Below are 13,032 nucleotides of genomic sequence, written 5' to 3' on the forward strand. Positions count from 1 at the left end.
GAGCCATGTGTCCAGGCCCTGCTCATTTTCTTATATTATTGAAGCCTCAAACCCGGAATCTTCCAGCCCGAGCATCGGGAGTGCTGGGATGCCAAGTGTGCACCGCCACGCCTGGCCGCTTCACTAACATGACCTTCACAGATGCATATCTCCCTCTGATTGCACTCCACACGTCCTGATGCTTTGTTTTCAATGCAAACGTTTTCTACTTTGCCCAGTCGGTGGTTCTCCTCTGACCTACTGGCTGTTAGAGGTTCGTTGCAGGGCTAGGGATTGAATTCAGGGGTAAGAACTTGCTCGCTCAATCATTAGACCTGAATTCAAATGGCAGCATTGATGGTCTTTGCTTTCCATGTGCCTAAGAATTCCCCATACTTCCTCCTGCTCATAATTTCACATACTTTGATTTTCATCCTTTCCCATTGGTTGACAAGTGTCCTGTCTATCCTGAAGAGTACCCGTGGGCCCTTGGGAAACTCACATGGTCTTCACTTGTTGGCCGGAGTGTTCTGTATGTGACTTACAGGTTTGTTCACAGTGCTGTTCGTATTTTCTGTTTAAGAGACTTCATCTGGGGTATGATTTGGTGAACCCCAGATGAACCTTGGTTACTCCACAAACACTCTCCCTTTGGACAGGAAGGGAGGTACATTCTCCTGTGACTCATTAAAAAAAGTGTCAAATGGGAGAAAGTTCCATGTGTCAAGCACTTGGCAAACCACATGGGGGTCTGGGCCTGACTCCCAGAACTCATCACAAAGACTCTGGCCCAGTGACACACATTTGTAATTTCAGCACTGGGGAGCAGAGATGGAAAATTCCTGGGTCTCATCGGCCAGGCAGCCTCACCAGACTGCAGAGTTCCAGGTAAAAGTGAGAGACTTCATCTCAAAAAGGAGGTGGGCACAGGCCTCTAATCCCAGCCACTGGGAAGTCGAGCCAGGTGGCTCTCTGTGAGTTCAAGGCCAGCCTGGTCTACATTTCATGTTCTAGCCTAACCAGGAATACATAGTGAGACATTATCAAAAAGAAAGAGAAGGGCAAGGTGGATGGTTTCCTGAAGTTGTCCTCTGATCTCCCTACACACACACACACACACACACACACACACACACACACACCCTCACCAGTTACACCTCAGAATAATATATCTAACTGCACGTCAGAGATGCTTTTGTGGGGACTAGGGAGATGGTTCAGTGGTTAAGAGCAAATAACCACAAGGACCAGAGTTCAAATCCCTGAACCCACCACCTAGCAAGCAGAAAGTGTAAACCTAGCTACAAAAATTAGACTCTATCTGGGTGGTGCACACCTTTGATCCCAGCACTCAGGTCTACAGAGCAAGTTCCAGGACAGCCAAGGCTACAAGGAAAAACCCTGTCTCGAAACAAAACAACAAAGACTGTTTCAAACACACACACAAGGAACTGAGGAAATGGCTTAGCTGCTGGGGTGCTTGCTACTCAAGCATGAGGACCCACATAAAAACCCAGGCATGGGGGCACACATCTTTAACCTTGGCACCGTGGAAGCAGACCCTGAGGGGATCTCGGCAGACTAGACAATCAGTAAACTTTGGCATTATTGAATGATCCCATCTTTAGAAGTCAGGTGGCCTAGTACGATGCACACTTAATGCCAGCTCTCAAGAAGCGAAGCAGGCAGATCTCTGTGAGTTCAAGGCCAGCCTGGTCTATCTACATAGTGAGACCTTCACTCAGAAGGAAATAAAGATAAAATTTTAAAACAAGAGAGCTGACTGGATGGCCCAGTTGGTAAAATTGCCACCAAGCCTGATGACCTGATTTCAATCCCTAAAACCCATGTGGTAGGACAAGGGATCTGACTCCTATAATTTTGGCCTCCACCTGTGTTGTGGAATATTAGTTTAAGATGTGTTACATTTGTTTATGCTGTGGAATATTGTTTAATGGTGCAAAGATGTGCGGCATTCTTCTATGTTGCATTCATTTGACTCTGTGAAGCTGCGTTACACTGCCTGTCTAAAACACCCTATTGGTCTAATAAAGGGCTGAATGGCCAATACGAGGCAGAAGAGGGATAGGTGGGGCTGCCAGGCAGAGAGAATAAATAGAAGGAGAAAAAAGCGAAGAGGGAGGAGAGAAAAAGGAAAAGGAGAGGAGGATGCTAGGGGTCAGCCACTCAGCTACACAACCAGCCACAGAGTAAGGAGGAAAGAGAGGTGTAGAGAATAGAGAAAGGGAAAAGTCCAGAGGCAAAGGTAGATAGGGGTAATCTAAGTTAATAAAAGCTGGCTAGAAATAAGCCACGCTAAGGCCAAGCATTCATAAGCAAGAATAAGTCTCCATGTGTTTATTTGGGAGCTGGGTGGAGGGTCCCCCAAATTGTAAGGAGTAAAAGAAACTCAACTGCATACCTGTACACAGTGTCACATACATGTGTGCATATACACAAATAGATAAATAAGTGGAATAGGAAATAAAGTGAAGAGCAATGGAGGAATTGGCCTCTGGCCTCCAAGCATGCATGCACAGGTAAACACACACACACACACACACTCACACACACACACTCACGCACACCCCAGACATGATGACGCACGTATATAATCTCAGCAGTTCAGGGGACAGAAGCAAGAGGATCAGGAGTTCAAGGTCACCCTCAGTTTATTTGCCGTGGCAAGTTTGAGGCAATGGAGGGAGGGAGGAAAGGAGGAATTGAGAGAGGGAAAAGGAAGGAAGGAAGAAAATGAGACACCAGGGGAAGGGTAGGGAAGGGAAAAACAAGAACGGATTTCAGTCCCGTCATGTAACATCTGAGTGGGTTTGTTTAGCCCACAGTTTCTAAACCATCATTAGGTCCTGACACCCTCTGCGTGGCTCCCGAAGTTTCCTGGGGCTCTCAGAAATAACACACATATTGCTCGATTTGGCCTGCAAGGGGCCCCTTGCCCTCCTGGCCTCCCACGTGTCTGCCTTCTGCTGCTTCCCTGGAGCCCAGTATTGGGCATTTGCAAGATCATCACAAATCCGTGGACGCAGGCCAGGAGGACCCGGGCAGGGCTGGACCGTTTCTCCATCAAAGCAGAAAAATACTCATGGAGCTGGCCGCTAGGTGGCAGGAAAGACCCACCAGCAGTCCAAGATTTGTCTCTAGGAGCTGTGATTGGAGAGTGAAGTCCAAGCCCCACCGGTGTCCACCAGTGCTTCCCAGGCCGGGGAGTTATTCCATGGCTCCCCTGAGGATCCAGAGACGATGCTCAAGGGAAGTCAACTCAGGAACCACCCCAGGCTGGGACAAGTGCGGTGCTCTGGGTCATCTATGTGACGTGTGCCATCTGGAGATCATTAATTACAGTCCCCGACCCAGGGGTGTGTGGCACACCATCCCCTTCCCCATCGCATACATGGCTCTGTAGAGGAAGGGTTCATCAAAGGTTGAGTTTTTGTTTGTTTGTTTGTTTATTGAAACAGGGTTTTACTGTGTAGGCCAGGCTGGCTTTGAATTTAGAGATCTGCATGCCTCTGCCTCCAGAATGCTGGGTTTAAAGGTGTGCATCACTGTGCCCAGTTTAAAAGGAGTTGGGGATGGAACCTAGGGCTTCCTGCATGCTAGGCAAACACTCGACCAGCCGAGTCCCATGCCAGCGCCCTCCCCGTATGCTTTCTCTTCGAGTGGGTTTCGTTGTTGCTGTTATTATTTGTTTCTTCTTAGACAGGCTCGCACTACATAGTCCAGGCTGGCCTTGAACTCTAGATTCTCCTGCCTTGGCCTCCGAAGCTAGTTCTACCGGTCTGCACCACGACTACGGGCAGCTACTCTTGTTTTTATTACAGGTTACCGTTCGCTTGCCTGCGTTATGATTTAGTTGGAAGTAGATAGCTTATTCCTCTCTCTCCAATTGTGACAATTCATACCGAGGTCTTCTCACTTCTAAAGTGGTCTGAGATATAGTGAGATGATTTCCAGGATAAAGGCACCTGCTCCACAGCCTGATGACCCTAGTTTGATCTCTGGGCCCCCCATGGTGGAAGGAGAGACCCGATTCCTTCAAGTGTGCCTGCCACACACATGCTCATGCTGGTTCTCCTTCACACACGTGCGTGCACACACACACATGCTCATGCTGGTTCTCCTTCACACACGTGCGTGCACACACACACACATTTTATTTATTTGGCTATTTATTTATTTTTGGTTTTTTTGAGACAGAGTTTTTTCTATTTAACAGTCCTGGCTGTCCTGGAATTTGCTTTTGTAGACCAGGCTGGCCTGGAACTCACAGAGATCCACTTACTTCTGTCTCCCAAGTGCTGGGATTAAAGGAGTGCACCACCACCACCCAGCCCATGAAATTTTTTTAAAGATTTATTTATTTATTACAAACACAACACCCTGCCTCCATGTACATCTACACACTAGAAGAGGGCACCAGATCTCATTACAGATGGTTGTGAGCCACCATATGGTTGCTGGGAATTGAACTCATGACCTCTGGAAGAGCAGTCAGTGCTCTTAACCTCTGAGCCATCTCTCCAGCCCCCCATGAAATTTTTTAAAATAATAATTTCAAAAAAACCTCAAGTGTCCAGGTATTGGGGCATGCACACTGAATCCCAGAGCTTCAGAAGCTGAGGGGCAGGAGGGTTTCGGTCTGATGGACAGAGTGAGTTCCAGGACAACCAGAGCTACACTCTTAGACACTGTCTCAAAAAAAAGGGGGGGGGCTTAAGTTGTTTTGGTGGCCAGGCACAGTGGTGCATACTTACAATCCCAGCACTTGGGAGTTTGAGGCAGGAGGATCGGAGTTCAAAGTCATCTTTGGCAACATAGTAAGTTCAAGCTTAGCCTAGGGCACAAAAAGGAGGAATAAAAGTGATTTTGATTTTCAACCATTATAGAATATTAAGATGCATTACACTCGTTTATGCTGTGGTACATTTGTTTAACAATGCAAATATGTGTTGCATTCTTTTATGTTAATTTTGTTTAACTCTGAAGCTGTGTTACTTTGCCTGTCCAATACACTTGATTGGTCTGATAAGGAGCTGAAAAGCCAACAGCAAGGCAGGAGAAAGGATAGGTGTGGTCGGCGGGCAGAGAGAATTAACAGAAGGAGAAATCTGCGAGGAGAGATCAAGGACCAAGAAAAGTAGGGCCAGCCACCAACCATGCATCCAATCATGGAGTTGGAAGTAAAGGAAGGTATGCAGAAATAGAGGAAGGTACAAGCCCGGAGGCATAAAGCAGATGGAATAATTCAAGGTAGAAAAGCTGGCTAGAAACAAGCCAAGCTAAGGCCGGGCACTCATAGGAAGGAACAATCGCCATCTGTGTATCTGGGAGCTGGGTGGTGGCCTCCCAAAGAGTAAATAGTAAGAAGCAACCAACTGCATTCAACTCTCCAGGAGGTAAACTTAAAGCCCTCGCGGTACAATATGAACTGTCAGGCTGGAGAGGTGGCTCAGCGGTTAAGAGCACTGGCTGCTCTTCCGGAGGACAGAAGTTCAATTCCCAGCACCCACATGGTGGCTCACACTGTCTGTAACTCCAGCCACCAGAAACCTAACACCCTCTTCTGGCCTCTGGGGACACTGTACACAAATGGTACACAGATACACATTCAGGCAAGCACACAGAAAATAAAACCTAAAACATACTAGGTTTAAAATATATATCTATACATACATACATACATACATACATACATATGAACTGCCCATACTCTGGTTACTAAATCAGATATAATAGGAGTCCCCACCCTCCCACACACATTTCTTCATAAAAGCTAAGTGCTCCCTGCCATACAGATTTGTCCGTGAGGTTCTGTGAAGCTATGGACTAACTTAAGGGCTTCTGATAATGTAGGGAGGACGATGGATCCATCACAGTTAGGTGAACGGGCCTGGGTTCTGGTTTTTCTGTTAAATGGCTTTGTGCTCTCTGAACTTTAATGTTTTCATTAAAATGGAGTTTGGGGGTGTGCTGGAGAGATGGCTCAGAAGTTATAAACAAACACTGGCTGCTCTTCCAGAGAGCCTGGGTTCAATTCCCAGCACCCTCATGACGGACTCACACTGAATTTAACTCCATTTCTGAGGGATCCAACATCCTCTTTAGGTCTCCAAAGGCTCAAGGCACACACGTGACGGAGCACAGATATCTATATCTATATATATATGCATCAAAACGCCCACACACATACAGAGTTGTCAGGGGCCTCCCCGTAAGCCAGCTCCGGCGGCATCACGTCCTACAGACCACCCTGCCGCCTCTTCTGACATAAAGCAAATTCCAAGAAACAGGCCTACGGTTTATCTGTCAGTTAAAGATTAGCTTAACGGAGACTCCCTAGTCCGTTAGAAGGTAGGCCTGAACAAAGACAATAAATTGTAAAAGATAGGATCAGACCCTGCTGAAGGGTTACCAGGCAACACAGGAGGCTCTACCTCTCCCACTACCCTGACAGCTTCCTTACAGCCGAGGCAGCCATCACCCCCCTTCCCTCCCCTCCTACAGCCCTTTAAACGCCCCTTGGAAAGGATAAAGTCTCAGACCCCTGTCTTGGTGTCCTTTCTTGTCCCCCATCCTAGGTGTCCTCCAGACCCACGTTGAATGTCCCGAGGGACGGGACATTTCATAATAAGATAATGTCTAATGGAAGGGATGGGCTGCGGAGATGGCTCGTCAGGTAAAGGGGCTTGCTCCCAAGCCGTTCCTGAGACTCACGGGTTGTCCCCTAACCTCCACAGGCATGTCTGTAACCCCAGAACCCTGGAGGCAGAGGCAGGAGGATTGCTACAAACTTGATGCCAGCCAGCCAGAGATACATAGGAAGATTTTTGTCTCAAATGTGCTAGAGGGGACAACTCAGGAAAGTATTTTCTGGAAAGGAAGAAGACCTGATGCTGAGCCTCAGCACCCATGTAAAAGGCATGTAGTAGCATGTGCCCACGTGTGCTGGTGTGTACCTGCAGTTATTCCCCCTCTTCTTTTTGTCTGCACGTATGTCTGTGTGAAGGTGCCAGGTCCCTGGAACTGGAGTCACAAGCAGCTGTGAGTCGCCATGTAGGTGCTGGGAATTGAACCCGGTTCCTCTGGAAGAGCAGCCAGTGCCCCTAACCACTGAGCCACCTTTCCAGCCCTGCCTCCAGTTCTTTTGATGGGGAGGTGGGGCGGGTAGATCCCTGGGACTCACTGGCCAGCTAGTCTAGTCAATTTGGCAAGCTCCAAGCCAAGTAAGAGACATTGTCTCAAAAACCAAGGTAAAAAGTCACTGAGGAAGTACCCGGCGGCTAACTCTAGTATCAGTGCCTGTCTCTGTGCACAAACACAGAAAATAAAGATAAAATGTCACATTGTATTCTCACAGAGAGTGAACTTCCCTGGTCAGTGGCAACCACTCCCTGACCATGTGGTTTATTTTTTTGAGACTAGTCAAGCCAGACTCACACTCAGGGTCCTCCAGCTCTCATTTCCTTTTTTTCTTAAATCCTTTAATCCCAGCACTCGGGAGGCAGAGACAGTCGGATCTCTGACTTTGAGGCCAGCCTGGTCTATAGAGTGAGTTCCAGGACAACCAAGGCTACACGGAAAAACCCTGTCGTGAAACAAACAAACACAACAAAACAAAAAGGGTGTCTAGAAGCAGCCTGGGAACACAGTGGGTGGACTAAGCACAAAGAAGGGAGGGGCCAAGACCCGGCTCCTCCTTCCCACTCCTGGACCTGGATAACAGCAGCCCAAGTTCCCCTTTCCCTCTCCAGCCTCTGCGCCAGTCTCCTGACTCCTATTTTGCTTCCTGTTAAGTAAAACCTTAATCACCATTCAGGTTCATTGCTACATCATCATTACTGTTAGTTTAGCCGTCTGCCATCACCAAGGATGGTGGTACCCAGTCATCCCAGCACTTGGAGGTAGAAGGAGGATCAGGACCTCAAGGCTGTCCTTGGCTATGCAGTGGGTTTGAGGTCATCCTGGGCTCCAGGAAACAAACAAACACACACACACACACACACACACACACACACACACACAGAGGCACGCACAGTTGAACTTCTATTTCTGTGAGTTTTACACCCAAAGATTCAGCCAAGAGTACACAGAAACTATTCAGCATCCAGACTTAGGGGCGCAGACCTCTGATGACAGTGTTAGGGAGGGAGAGACGGGAAGGTCAGGAATTCAAGGTCACCCTCTACTACACACAGAATTTGACGACAGCCTGAGATACAGATGACCCTGTCTCAAATTCCTCTTCTTCTTCAACCCCAAAAAGAACACTTGTGGGGGAGGGATTATGTCTTGACTGAACATGTAGAGACTTTTTTCTTTTATTTTTTCCAGACAGTTTTCTCTGTGTAGCTCTGACTGTCCTGGAACTCGCTCTGTAGACCAGGCTGACCTCAAACTCACAGAGATCCACCTGCCTCTGCCTCCTAGATGCTGGGATTAAAGGCGTGTGCCACCACTGCCTGGAGACATTTTTCTTCTAAAAAACAAAAACAACAACAACAAAGAGACGAGTTTTTTTCCATTGGAGTGGTGTGGTATGGGGGAGCAGAGTTAGAAGACATAAGTGTAGTGCCCACAGAGTCCAGCAGAGGGCGTCAGATTCAAATCGCATGTGGTTGTTAGCCGCCTGACATGGGTGCTGAGACCTGAACTGAACCAGGGTCCTCTGCAAGAGCAGCAGGCACGCTTACCTCTGAGTCCTCTCTCCGGCATCTCGGACTCTTTTCTCATCAATTGCCCCTTAATAACACTATGGAACAGCCACTGCCCTGCATTCAGGCTGCATTAGCCATCACAAGTATTCTAGACAACGTTTAAAGCACACTAGGATGCCCACGGGTTCCAGGCTAATGCTACGTTGTTACTTTCTATGAAGACGTGCATGGTCTTGGGGTGGGTATAGTCAGAGGCGCCCAGGACAATCCCGTGGATACTGAGGGATGACTACACAGCATGAGCCGCCTGAGGATGAGCTGTAACTGCCACAGTGGGAGCTGGAGGTGTGGAGCGTTCTCTCCCCTTTGCTCTCTCCCCACTTCCTTCCCAGAGACCCCCTTCCGTGCAGGATGGCACTGTGGAGAGCAGAGTAGACATCCCACTGAGCCCTCCTTTGCAGTCTCCATCAGCCCACCAGCCGACAGGAGATTCCTGAATGGCCCCACGAAAACCAGCGTAAGTAAAGGCCAGCTGAAAACCAGCCAGTGTTCCTAAGGCTGAGGAATCTCTCCAGCCCAGGAACGGTTTTTTAACTAAAAAAAAAAATCTCAAATTTAAGCGGGGTAGTGGTGCCACACGCCTTTAATCCCAGCACTGGGGAGGCAGAGGCAGATGGATCTCTGTGAGTTTGAGGCCAGCCTGGTCTACAGAGCAAGTTCCAGGACAGCCAAGGCTACACAGAGAATCCCTGCTTCAAAAAAAAGTAAATAGATAAAATAAATATTTAAAATCAGATGTAAGCGCTGGAGAGATGGCTCAGAGGTTGGGAGCACTGGCTGCTCTTCCAGAGGTCCTGAGTTCAAGTCCCAGCACCACATGGTGGCTCACAACCATCTATAATGAAATCTAGTGCCCTCTTCTGGTGTGCAGGAACAATGTATACACAATAAATTAAAAAAATTTTTTTTGGTTTTTCGAGACAGGGTTTCTCACCCAGGAGTTGCTTTGCTCTGTTTATTAAACCTGGGTTTATTGATTCGACTGGATTTGGCTTATTGCATCGATGGAGAAACCCACAACCGGGGACCCAAAAAATACTTATTAATATACACACACAGTGGAAAAATGTATAGCGGCTGGAGAGATGGCTCAGTGGTCACAGGTACTGGCTGCTCTTCCAGAGGACTCGGAGTTCAATTCCCAGCTCCCACATGGAAGCTTACAAATGCCCGTAACTCCATTCCCAGAGGATCCACTGCAAGCATGCAGGCACACAGACACACATGCAGGCAAAACACCGCACGTAAAATAAAAACACATACATTTTAAAAATGTTTTTAGTTGTGGGGATGGGAATGTGGCTGTCTTATTCTGAATTCTATCTCCAGCACTAGGCAAACTGGAATTCCAATACCAGGGAAGGGGAGGGAAGAGGTTAGGGATTCAAGATCATCCATGGCTATGTAGTGAGTTCGTGGCCAGCCTGGGCTGCAATTGACTCAATCTCAAAACAAAACAAAAAGGGCACGGTGCTTTCTGTATTCTGAAAGCGCCAGATGGGCTGTTGCGCATGCTCCAGTTGCTGGCCCACGGGAATCTCCTCCAAACGGTATCTGATTCTACAAAGTGCATGGTACCGCATATCAGCGGGCTGAAGGATTGGATCCCCTGCTCCTCCAGACCCCGCAGGAACTGCCTAGCTGTGGGAGCATGCCGCTGAGAGCAGCAGGATGCTTGAGAGAGCCCTGGGGTATGAGACTGAGGTGGATTGGCCAGGGGTGCCTGGGGGAGGGGGAGGGGATGGGATGAGTCCAACTGAGAAGAATGAATGAAGTGTGTTGCAAGGTTAAGAACAATAAAGAAATAAGGTGAAGCAGTCAGAGATGGCAGTGAACCCTGACCTGGAGGAGAAAGGGCAGGAATGATGGCGTCAAATGGAGTGGACGGAAAGCTGCGTGGCAGCATCGGAACCCGGAAGCTGTGGCAAAGCAGGACTGGATTACTCCCCAAGAAGCAAGGGACAGCATCTAAGTGTCGGCCGTCGGCCGGGCGTTGGTGGCGCACGCCTTTAATCCCAGCACTCGGGAGGCAGAGGCAGGCGGATCTCTGTGAGTTCGAGGCTGGGCTGGACTACCAAGTGAGTTCCAGGACAGCCTCCAAAGCCACAAAGAAACCCTGTCTCGAAAAACAAAAAAACAAAAACAAAAACAAAAAAAACAACAATAAGTGTCGGGCGTCAGAGGACACAGGAGGCACCTGTGTTTCAGAGGGGAGACCTACATTAACTCTGTGCCTTCACTTCCCTTTAGTTGACCTCAAGTTACTAATCTCGGAGGTCACACGGTGAGGCAATGACCTTCATTTCTCCAGGCCGGTGTGAGAATCACCTAGGAGACACACCTCCGGGCACATCTGTGGTGGTACTTCCCGCAGGGCTCAGCTGAGCCGGTGAGAGTGCCCTGAATGTGGCCAGCACCACCCCCAGGGCCAGGAGTCCCAGACTGAAGAAAGAGTGGCCAGCAGCCAGCTCCACTTCATCCCTGCTTTCTGACTGTGGCTGCAATGTGACATCTGTCTCACGTGCCTGCCCGTGGGCTTCCCTGAAAGTTAGAACACAGGCCTCACCGTTAGGGCCAGAGCGCAGAGGCTGAGACAAGCCAAACTTCCCTGGGGCTTTCTCTGGAACAGAGAGTGAGAGGCGGGGGCAGCTCCCAATTTATGTTTGTTTGTTTGGTTGGTTTTGGTTTTTGGAGACAGGGTTTCTCTGTGTAGACCAGGCAGGCCCTGAACTTGCTGAGATCCACCTGCCTCTGTCCCCAAGTGCTGGGACTTCAGGTGGGAGCCGCGGCTGCTCCCAATTCATGATACCTCGCTCCCCCACATTTTCAGTCACCCACAGTGTGTTGACCTAAATCACTTCCTGTTATGAATAAGCGAGTGGTGAACCTTGGTGGATTCCATGGCCTGTGAGGTTGACCAAGGCAGAGGAACAAAGGCGCCAGGCAGACAGAGCTTAAGTGAGAAGTTTTATTAGAAAGGGAGGGGAAAGGACAGAGAACAGCGGTAAAGAGACACAGAGACAGAGAGAGGATGGAAGAGAAGAGGGAGACAGGAAAAGTCCTGCCTGCCCCAGGGAACAGCGGGAAAGAGACAGGGAAAGAGAGCATAAGGGGACAGGGGACTGTCTTTTAAAGGGTCCTTTGCACCTGTGTGCAGACTATGCAGTCCTGGAACCCTGGGCTGACCTGCCTGAGTGCATTCTGCCAGGTGACAGAGGCAGCATGATGCCTGAATCCTCACACTTCCTGCTACCCCCCCCCACAAAAGGTATAAGTAAGACTTTTCTTCAGTCTGGGGAATTAGTCCAGAGAGACTCCTCCAGGGGGTTTGCTGGGAGTTCACTCTGAAGAGGGTCCTGTGGCCCCTCCCTTCCAATCCTCACAGTTTCTCCACTCCTCAACCCCCACCCACGTGTCTGCCTGTGTCCCTGTCTCTGCGTCCCTGTCACTCTCTCCTTCACCTCTCAAATCTTAGTGAAGCTGTTGTTTCTGTCTAATGCTCTCCCCTCCCTCTTCAAGGTCCAATCACAGCTCTGAGTCCTCTTTCTAAGGAGGCTTAAGGAGTTGGGTCTGTTTCTTTTCCAAAGTGACAGCTACGGCTCACCTTCAGGTTTGCTTCCCATCTGCCACCGTGGGCTGTAACCTCACTCTCTGAGCCAGAGCAATCCTTCCTTCCTCCTTCCTTCCTCCTTCCTTCCTCCCTCCTTCCTCCCTCCTTCCTTCCTTCCTTTCTCCTTCCTTCCTTCCTTTCTCCTTCCTCCTTCCTCCCTCCTTCCTTCCTTTCTCCTTCCTCCTTCCTTTCTCCTTCCTCCTTCCTTCCTTCCTTTCTCCTTCCTCCTTCCTTCCTTCATTCCTCCTTCCTTCCTCTTTCCTTCCTCCCTCCTTCCTTCCTCCCTCCTTCCTTCCTTCTTCCTCCCTCCTTCCTTCTTCCTCCCTTCCTCCTTCCTTCCTTCCTTCTGTTGTTACTGTCACAGTGTCAAGAAAAGTAAGAAACAGCCAAGCAAGCAGTGGTAGCATGAGCCTGTAACCCCAGCACTCGGGAGGCAGAGGCAGGCGGATCTCCTAGTTCGAGGCCAGCCTGGTCTACAGAATGAGTTCCAGGACAGTCAGGACTATGCAGAGAGATTCTGTCTCGAAAAACCAATAAATAAATAAAGGTAAGGAATGTAGTGCACACCAACTTTGCAGGAGGTGACACTTTTTTGTGGGGGTCACAATACAGATGTTTAGGTTACTTTTGCAGGGACCCAAATGCCCTAGGTCTGCAGATGTCTCAGCGGGAGACCAGAATGGGGTGAGACGCTTGTCCTATCTCCAT

The sequence above is a fragment of the Mesocricetus auratus genome, unplaced genomic scaffold, assembly GCF_017639785.1.
Source record: "Mesocricetus auratus isolate SY011 unplaced genomic scaffold, BCM_Maur_2.0 Super-Scaffold_100025, whole genome shotgun sequence".
Classification (NCBI taxonomy): Eukaryota; Metazoa; Chordata; class Mammalia; order Rodentia; family Cricetidae; genus Mesocricetus; species Mesocricetus auratus.